Genomic DNA, 10,367 nt, shown 5'->3' with positions numbered 1-10,367 from the left:
GGATATAGGATTGGCACTTGTTTTTATTTTCACTGTTCTAATAGAGATGCATTGATACTGTTTTGTTGTTCGTTTGCATTTCCCTAATGGCCGATGATGTTTAACCTATTTTCATGTGCTTATTTGCCATCCATATGTTATCTTTGGTAAAATGTATCTGCATGCCTCTCGCCCATTTTATAATTGGATTGTTTTTAACCATTGTTAAAATTTGAGAATTCTTTATATATTCTAGATTAAAGTCCTTTGCCAGCTGATTGGCAGATATTTTCTCCCAGTTTATAACTTTTCATCTTATCAGAGCCTTTTGCTGAGCAAAAGTTTTTTTTTTTTTTTTTTTTTTTTTTTTTAAAGGTGGGGTTTCACCATGATGGCCAGGCTACTCTTGAACTCCTGACCTCAGGTGATCCACCCACCTCGGCCTCCCAAAGTGCTAGGATTACAGTCGTGAGCCACCGTACCCGGCCCAGTTTTTAATTTTTATAAAATCCAGTTTATCAATTTTCTTTCTCTTATGGATCATGCTGTTAGTGCTATTTCTAAGAACTCTTCACCAAGACCTAGATCCCGATGATTTCTGTTTTTTCTAAAATGTTATATAGTTTTACATTTAAATGTATGATCTATCAAGTTACTTTTGTACAAGGTATGAGGTTCAGATTGAGGAGGTGTGTGTGTTTTCCAATGGATATTCAATTGCCTCTCTATGTGAGTTCCCTGTTTTGTTCCATTAGTCAATGTATTTATCCATCTCCCCATCCTACATTTTTGATTACTGTAGCTACATAGAAAGTCTTAAAATTGGGCAGGGTGACTCCTCCCATTTTTTTTTCCCCAAAATTGTTTTAGCTATTGCCTTTCCATTTGAATTTTAGAATAAGCTTGGCTATTTCTAAAAATCTTGATTAGGTTGTAAACTAACAGCCCCACAGGTTTTATAATTTCATCTTGCCTGCTGTCTACATGGAGCCAATTTATTAAGACAGAGGAATTGCAATAAAGAGTAATTAACACAGAGCCAGCTGTGAGGGGGATGAGTTTTATTACTCATCAGTCTCTGTGAGAATTTTGGGATCAAAGTTTTTAAGGATAATTTGTTGGGTAGAGAGAAAATGAGTCTGAGTTCAGACAGGGAGTTCTAATTGGTAAGAGATGAAATAATAGGGAGTCAAAGCTATCCATCCTCTTATGCTGAGTCAGTTCCTGGGTAGGGGCCACAAAACCAAATGAGTCGGTTTATTGATCTGGGTGGTGTCAGCTGATCCATGGAGTGCAGGGTTTGCAAAATATTTCAAATACTTATCTTAGGTTTTACAATAGTGTTGTTATCCACTGGATCAATTTGGGAAGGGTCAGAATCTTGTAGCTGCCAGCTGCATGACTCCTAAACCATAGTTTTGAATCTTTTGGCTAATTTGTTGGTCCTACAAAGGCAGTCTAGTCCCCAGGCAAGAAGGGGGTTTGTTTTGGAAAACAGCTGTTACTATCTTTGTTTCAAACTATAGACTATACATTAAGTTCCTCCCAAAGTTAGTTTGGCCTACTCTCAGGAATGAACAAGAACAGCTTAGAGGTTAGAAGGAAGATGGAGGTTAGGTCAGATCTCTTTCATTCTCTCAGTTATAATTTTGCAATGATGGTTTCATTATAATAGGAAATATGTTAGATCTATATATTAATTTGGGGAGAATTGACATCTTTGCCATGCTTAGTTTTCCAATCCATGAACGTGGTATGTCTCTCCATTTATTTTGATCTTTGATTTTTGTGTGTTTATTTTTATTTTTAATTTTTTTGCTTTATTTTCTTTTTGATCTTTGATTTCTTTTATCATTGCTTTGCAGTTTTGAGCATACAGATCCTGTACAGGTTTTGCGAGATTTACACCTAAGTATTTTTTTAAATGATTGCACATGATATTGTGTTTTAATTTTACTGTCTCCACATTTATTGGTGGTCCATAGCAATATAATTCAATGAGACCATCCTGGTGGCAAAACTCTGTCTGCAGAGAATACTAAAGTTAGCCAGGTGTGGTGGTGCATGCCTGTAGTCCCATCTACTTGGGAGGCTGAGGTGGAAGGATCCTTTGAGTTTGGGAGGCAGAAGTTGTAGTGAGCTGAGATCATAACACTGCACTTTAGCCTGGGCAACAGAAAAAGACATGGTCTCGAGAAAAAAAAAATACGCTTCATTTTTATATGTTGATCTTGTATCCGGTAACTTTACTGAACTCTTATTGGTTCTACTATTTTTTTCCTACTATTTTTATTGAAGTGCAATGGTGCAATCTCAGCTCACTACAACCTCTGCCTCCTGGGTTCAAGCGATTCTCTTGCCTCAGCCTCCTGAGTAGCTGGGATTACAGGCGCCTGCCACCATGCCCCATTAATTTTATGTATTTTTAATAGAGACGGGGTTTCACCATGTTGCCAGGCTGGTCTCTCAAAACTCCTGACTTCAGGTGATCTGCCTGCCTCAGCCTCCCAAAGTTCTGGGATTACAGTCATGAGCCACCACACTCGGCTGCAGCTCTCTGTTCTATTTTTTAGCCATCCAATTAGTTTTCAATTTCAGTTATTGTGTTTTCAGATTTTAAAATTTCCATTTGGTTCTCATGTCTTCTATTTCTTTGCTTAGATTTTCTATTCTTTAATTTGTTTCATGCATACTTATAATTGCCCATTGAAACATTTTTATGTCTACATTAAAATCTTTGTCAGATGATTACAATATTTGTGTCATCTTGGTGTTGGCATCTGTTGCTCTTACGAGATCCTTGGGGTGTCACTTTTCTGGCCTGAAACCTCTGGCCAGTGGTGCCTTTGCCTGAGTTTTGCTCAGGCCTGCTGGGCTCATTCTGCCCACTTGGACTTGCAGGCTGCGCTCAGCTCACACTACCAGTGTGGATCCCACACCTGCCAAGAGTGAGTCAGGCATGGAGCGCTGAGCGGTGTGTGAGCAAGCATGGGGTCCAGCCACTGTGGAGTCAGACACGCTAGCCACTGCAGTGGGGTGGGCAACTCCAGGTGCTGGCAAGGGCCCTGGCTGTCTGTGAGACTGTGGCTGGACCAGGTGCACTGCAAACAGCTTCCCTGACTGGCAGCAGGAATTGCAGTGGTGCCTGGAAGCTTGGAGATGCCAGGCCCTGCAGGACTCAAAAGAGGGAGTCACAGTCCTGGCTTGGGAAGCTCCCAGGTCTGGGCTCCCTGAGGAGTTGCAGCTCTTCTCTCCTCTTCACCTGCAATGTGGCAAGCAAGGGACATGCTTCAGCCCTGTTTGTGTTATAGCTCTGCCATTCAGTGGGTCCTGAGTTCTAGTCCTGTGGTCAGGAAGAATGAGGTATGCAGACAAGTGGAGGATGAGCAAGATGAAGAGGAGCTTTTTTGAGCAATAGAACATCTCAGAGGAGACCCGCAGTGGGTAGATGCTTTCTGTAGCCAGGGTGTTCCAAGAGTGTTCAGCTCCCAGTAGAGCGGGGGCCCTAAAGTGGGTTTCTCCTCTCTGTAGGCAGGTTTTCCAGTCATCTTCCCAGCTTTCAACAGAGCGGAGGCCTTGGAGTGGGTAGTCCTCTCTCTGCTCAGCTCTGGCTAAACCCAGGGCTTTTATGGGCCTCAGAAGGGAGGAGGTGTGCACAATTGGTCCATGGGCAGCCATGGGTGACCAGGACAAGGCACCACAGGTTCCCACTCCATGGGACTGGCAGCCCAGCCCCCAGCACTCCTTGGCCTGAAGATGGGGTCTCACCAGGGACCTACCACCTTCCACCCAGGAATCTATCTGGCTCCTGCTGTCATTCATGTTACCCTCCTAAACTTTGTGCTGAGATGGGAAGGGAGGACAGCAGGGAGAAGCCACGCAGTGGAAGTAGGCACTTCTGAGTCTATGAGGGCGGTGGGGCCTTCCCAGGCCCCCAAGAGTGCAGGGATGTCTAAGTCTCCAGCCAGATTTTGGTGGCTGCAGCTGCATGTAGGGGTGGAGGTAAGAGGGCAGGACTCCTGCCTGCTCCACACAGTGGGAGAGCCAGGTCTCCAGCTGCGGTTTTAGTGGCTGCAGCTGTGCCCTGGAGGACAGGAATCCTGCCTGCTCCCAGCCTCCAAAGAGCATAGGGAGGCTTGGATCTGCAGCCACAACTTGTGCAGCTGAAGCTCTGTCCAAGAGAGCGGGGCTCCTGTCTGCTCCATGGAGTGGTGGGGCCCAGGTCTGTACCCACAGTTTAAGCAGCTGCAGCGGCACCCAGGGTGCTCCCACCCCAACTCAGAAGGGGCCGGGCTCCCACTTGTTCCCTGTAGCTCCACTCAGCATGCAGCCCTGGGGGCCTCCCTGCTGCAGAAGGTGTGGTGGCAGTGGCAGGCTATCTGGAGCAGTTGCTGCCATCATTGCCTTATTCAAATTGAGGTTTTTCTTGGTTCTTGGCATGACAAGTAATTTTTTTTTTATTGTATCTTGGACATACTGGTATTATGATTTTTTTGGATCTTATTCAAATTTTATATTTTAGCAAGCCTCCACTGACACCTTGCTGGTAGATGAAGGAAGGGGACGCCATCTTGTGTTTTTTTCTGTTTGGTTTTTGTTTTTGGAGACAGAGTCTGGAGTGCAGTGGCATGATCTTGGCTAACTACAACCTCCACCTTCTGGGTTCAAGCAATTCTCCTGCCTCAGCCTCCCGAGTAGGTGGGATTGCATATGGCCACCACCACATCCGGCTAAGTTTTATAGTTTTAGTAGAGATGGGGTTTCACAATGTTGGCCAGATTGCTCTTGAACTCCTGACCTCAGGTGCCCCATGCACCTCAGCCTCCCAAAGTGCTGGCATTACAGGAATAAGCCACCACGCGGGGTATGGACACCATCTTGTTACCACTGGGTGGAGGTGGAAGTCCATGCTCCTCCCTGAGCCTCTGCTGACACGAGGAAATGTGCCTCATTTTTGCTGGGTAGGGGTAGAAATTTAGACACCCGATTCAGCGTCCACTGCTACCCCAGGTATAGGGAGGGGTACATTGTTGCTGCCAGACAGGAATGGAAATCTAAACAGCCAGCTCAGCTTCTGTGGACACTGCAGGAGGGGAGAATGGTATTTCATCATTGCTAGCTAAGGTAGAAGTACAGGCTCCTCATTCAGCTCTAGTGACTGCAGTTTTTGCCATGAAGTTTGGCTGTGGTAGTGTAAACGTTGTCAAAAGATTTTCTCTCCTACTAGGCGACCCATTTTCCAGTTCTTTGGCTGGAGAAAGGATTGGGGTTGGGGGACAGTTTTATCTGCCATATAATAATCAGCTGGCAACTTTAAAAAACAAACTGCTGGGATTTTAAGTGGGATTGTTTAAGCAAAATGGAATACATCTTTACAATTCTGAGTCTTCCAATATATGAAAATGTTATAGCCCTCCATTGGTTTAGGTTTTTGTTTTAATATTATTTAGCTGCTTTTAGCATAGAGATCTTGCACATCTTTCATTAGAATTTATTTTGGAGACTGATGTAAATGCTATAACTTTTTTTTTTTTTTTTTTGAAACAGGGTCTCACTCTATTGCTCAGGTTGGAGTGCAGTGGCACAATCTCGGCTCACTGCAACCTCTGCCTCCTGGGTTCAAGCAATTCTCCTGCCTCGGCCTCCCAAGTAGCTGAGATTACAGGGACTCACCACCATGCCTGACTAATTTTTGTATTTTTAGTAGAGACAGGGTTTCACCATGTTGATCAGACTGGATATGCTACAATTTAAGATATTTTATTTTCTAATTATTTTTTAACAATAATTTATGTGTTGATTTTGTACACATGTCCTTCCTAAATTTGCTAATTCTGTAGATTCATTCTGAGTTTTTTATGTTGTCTGTGAATAATGAAAACTTTGTTTCTTCTTTTCCAATACTTATATACTTACTTATTGCCTCATTGCACATTGTTAAATATAATCTGCCCAGTGTAATGTTGAATCAAAACAGTGACAGAGGACAAACCCATTTCATTCCACATCTCAGGGGGGAAAGCTTTTAATATTTGGCAATAAATATTTTGTTTGCTATGCTTTTTTGTAGTAATCTTTTGTCAGATTAATTAAGGAAATATTCTTTCATCACTACTTAAAAAGGTTTCTAAAAAAGTTTTTATTTTGTTTCTATTGCTGCTGAACAAATTCATAGCAAAGATTTTTTTTTTAAATCCTGAATGGGTATAGTGTTTTATCAAATGCTTATTTTCCATCACTTGTGACAATTGCATTTTTATCATTTAATTTAAATGTTAAATCAACTTTATATTTTTTTGAATAAACTCAACATCATATAACATTTACCCTTTTATATACTGCTGGATTTGTTTTGCTAACATTTTATTTAGAATTTTTGTTTCTGTGTTTATGAGAGCAATTGACCTATAGTTTCTTTTCTTTTAATGTCGTTTTCCAGGTTTTAGTATCAAGGTTATGCTGGCCTCTTAGTATGAATTAGGCAGTATTTTCTCTTTCTCTAATCCCTGGAAGATTTTGTGTAATATAAATATTATTTATTGTTTAAATGTTTGGGAAGTTTTACTTTTTTCTTTTTTTAAATTTTACTATACTTTAAGTTCTCAGGTACATGTGCAGATCTTGCAGGATTGTTACATAGGTATACACATGCCATGGTGGTTTGCTGCCTCCATCCCCCGTCACCTACATTAGGTATTTCTCCTAATGTTATCCCTCCCCAATCTCCCCACCCCCTGCTATCCCTCCCCTAGTCCCCCATACCTCAACAGACCCCAGTGTGTGATGTTCCCCTCCCTGTGTCCATGTGGTCTCATTGTTCAACACCCACTTATGAGTGAAAACATGTGGTGTTTGGTTTTCTGTTCTTGTGTCAGTTTGCTGAGAATAATGGTTTCCAGATTCATCCATGTCCCTGCAAAGGACATGAACACATCCTTTTTTATGCATAGTATTCTATGGTGTATATGTGCCACATTTTCTTTATCCAGTCTCACTGATGGGCATTTGGGTTGGTTCCAAGTCTTTGCTATTATAAACAGTGCTGCAATTAACATATGTGTCTTTATAATAGAACAATTTATAATCCTTTGGGTATGTATATACCCAGTAATGGGATTGCTGGGTCAAATGGTATTTCTAGTTTTAGATCCTTGAGGAATCGCCACACTGTCTTCCACAATGGTTGAACTAATTTACACTCCCACCAACAGCGTAAGAGTGTTCCTGTTTCTCCACATCTTCTCCAGCATCTGTTGTTTCCAGATTTTTTAATGATCGCCATTTGAGTTGGTGTGAGATGGTATCTCAATGTGGTTTTGATTTGCATTTCTCTAATGACCAGTAATAATGAGCATTTTTTCATGTTTGTTGGCTACATAAATGTCTTCTTTTGAAAACTGTCTGTTCATATCCTTTGCCCACTTTTGAATGGGTTTTTTTTTTCTTGTAGATTTGTTTTAGTTTTTTATAGATTCTGGATATTAGCCCTTTGTCAGATGGGTAGCTTGCAAAAATTTTTTACTCATTCTGTTGGTTGCCGGTTCACTCTAATAATTGTTTCTTTTTTTCATGCAGAAGCTCTTAAGTTTAATTAGATCCCATCTCTCTATTTTGGCTTTTGTTGCTATTGCTTTTGGTGTTATAGTCATGAGGTCCTTGCCTATGCCTGTGTCCTGAATGGTATTGCCTAGGTTTTCTTCTAGGGTTTTTATGGTGAATTCATCTGGAGTTAGTTTTTGTATAAGGTGTCAGGAAGGGGTCCAGTTTCAGCTTTCTGCACATGACTAGCCAGTTTTCTCAACACCATTTATTAAACAGGGAATCCTTTCCCCATTGCTTGTTTTTGTCAGATTTGTCAAAGATCAGATGGTTGTAGATGTGTGGCGTTACTTCCGAGGCCTCTGTTCTGTTCCATTGGTCTATATATCTCTGTTTTGGTACCAGTACCATGCTATTTTGATTACTGTAGGCTTGTAGTATAGTTTGAAGTCAGGTAGTGTGATGCCACCAGCTTTGTTCTTTTTGCTTAGGATTGTCTTGGCTATGCGGGCTCTTTTTTGGTTCCATATGAAGTTTGAGGTGGTTTTTTCCAGTTCTGTGAAGAAGGTCAATGGTAGCTTGATGGGGATTGAATCTATAAATTATTTTGGGCAGTGTGGCCATTTTTATGATATTGATTTCTCCTAATCATGAGCATGGAATGTTTTTCCATCTGTTTGGGTTCTCTCTTATTTCCTTGAGCAGTGGCTTGTAGTTCTCCTTGAAGAGGTCCTTCCCGTCCGTTGTTAGTTGTTTTCCTAGGTAATTTATTCTCTGTAGCAATTGTGAATGGGAGTTTGCTCATGATTTGGCTCTCTGTTTGTCTGTTATTGGTGTATAGGAATGCTTGATTTTTACACATCGATTCTGTATCCTGAGACTTTGCTGAAGTTGCTTATCATCTTAAGGAGACTTTTGGGCTGAGACAATGGAGTCTTCTAAATATACAATCATGTCATCTGCACATAGAGACAATTTGACTTCCTCTTTTCCTAAGTGAATACCTTTTATTCTTTTTCTTGCCTGATTGCTCTGGCTAGAACTTCCAGTACTATGTTGAATAGGAATGGTGAGAGAGGGCATCCTTGTCTAGTGCCAGTTTTCAAAGGGAATGCTTCCAGTTTTTGCCCATTTAGTATGTTATTGGCTGTGGGTTTGTCATAAATAGCTTTTGTTATTTTGAGATATTCCATAGATACCTAGTTTATTGAGTGTTTTTAGCATAAGGGGCTGTTGAATTTTGTCAAAGGTCTTCTCTGTGTCTATTGAGATAATCATGTGGTTTTTGTCTTTGGTTCTGTTTATGCCATGGATTACATTTATATATTTGTATATGTTGAACCAGCCTTGCATCCCTGGCATGAAGCCTACTTGATCATGATGGATAAGCTTTTTGATGTGCTGTTGCATTCAATTTGCCACTATTTTATTGAAGATTTTTGCATTGATGTTCGTGGATATTGGCCTGAAATTTTCTTTTTTAGTTGTGTCTCTGCCAGGTTTTGATATCAGGATGAGGTTGGAATCATGAAATGAATTAGGGAGGGTTCCATCTTTTTGTATTGTTTGGAATAATTTCAGAAGGAATGGTACCAGCTCCTCTTTGTACATCTGGTAGAATTTGACTGTGAACCCATCTGGACCTGGACTTTTCTTCATTGGTAAGCTATTAATTGCTGCCTCAACATCAGAACTTGTGATTGGTCTATTTGGGAATTCAACTTCTTCCTGGTTTAGTCTTGGGAGGGTGTAAGTGTCCAGGAATTTATCCATATCTTCTAGATTTACTGGTTTATTTGCACAGAGTTGTTTGTAGTAATCTCTGATGGTAGTTTGTATTTCTGTGGAATTGGTGGTGATTAAACCTTTATCATGTTTTATTGCATCTATTCGATTCTTCTCTTTTCTTTTTTATTAGTCTGGCTAGCAGTCTATCTATTTTGTTGATCTTTTCAAAAAACCAGCTCCTGGATTCATTGATTTTTTTGAAAAATTTTTTTTGTGTCTCTATTTCCTTCAGTTCTGCTCTGATCTTAGTTATTTCTTGTCTTCTGCTAGCCTTTGGATTTGTTTGATATTGTTCCTCTAGTTCTTTTAATTGTGACAATAGGATGTCAATTTTAGATCTTTCCTTGCTTCTCATGTGGGCGTTTAGTGCTATAAATTTCCCTTTAGACACTGCTTTAAATGTGTTCCAGAGATTCTGGTGTGTTGTGTCTTTGTTCTCACCGGTTTTGAAGATCATCTTTATTTCTGCCTTCATTTCATTGTGTATCCAGTAGTCATTCAGGAGCAGGTTGTTCAGTTTCCATGTAGTTGTGCAGTTTTGAGTGAGTTTCTTAATCCTGAGTTCTAATTTGATTGCACTGTGGTCTTAGAGATTGGTTATTATGATTTCTGTTCTTTTGCATTTGCGGAGGAGTGATTTACTTCCAATTATGTGGTCAATTCTAGAGTAAGTGTGATGTGGTGCTGAGAAGAATGTATATTCTGTGGATTTCGGGTGGAGAGTTCTGTAGATGTCTATTAGATCCACTTGGTCCAGATCTGAGTTCAAGTCCTGGATATCCTTGTAAATTTTCTGTCTCATTGATCTGTCCAATATTGACAGTACAGTGTTAAAGTCTCCCACTATTATTGCGTGGGAGTCTAAGTCTCTTTGTAGGTTGTTAAGAACTTGATTTATAAGGCTGGGTGGGGTGGCTCACGCTTGTAATCCAAGCACTTTGGAGGCCAAGGTGGGTGGATCATCTGAGGTTGGAAGTTCAAGACCAGCCTGACCAACATGGTGAAACCCTATCTTTAAAAAAAAAAAGAAAAAAAAAAAAAAAAAAAAAAGAACTTGCTTT

The sequence above is a fragment of the Sapajus apella genome, unplaced genomic scaffold (assembly GCF_009761245.1).
Source record: "Sapajus apella isolate SASKATOON/1434 unplaced genomic scaffold, GSC_monkey_1.0 scaffold59, whole genome shotgun sequence".
In the NCBI taxonomy this organism is placed as follows: domain Eukaryota; kingdom Metazoa; phylum Chordata; class Mammalia; order Primates; family Cebidae; genus Sapajus; species Sapajus apella.
This window is presented reverse-complemented; position numbering follows the sequence as displayed.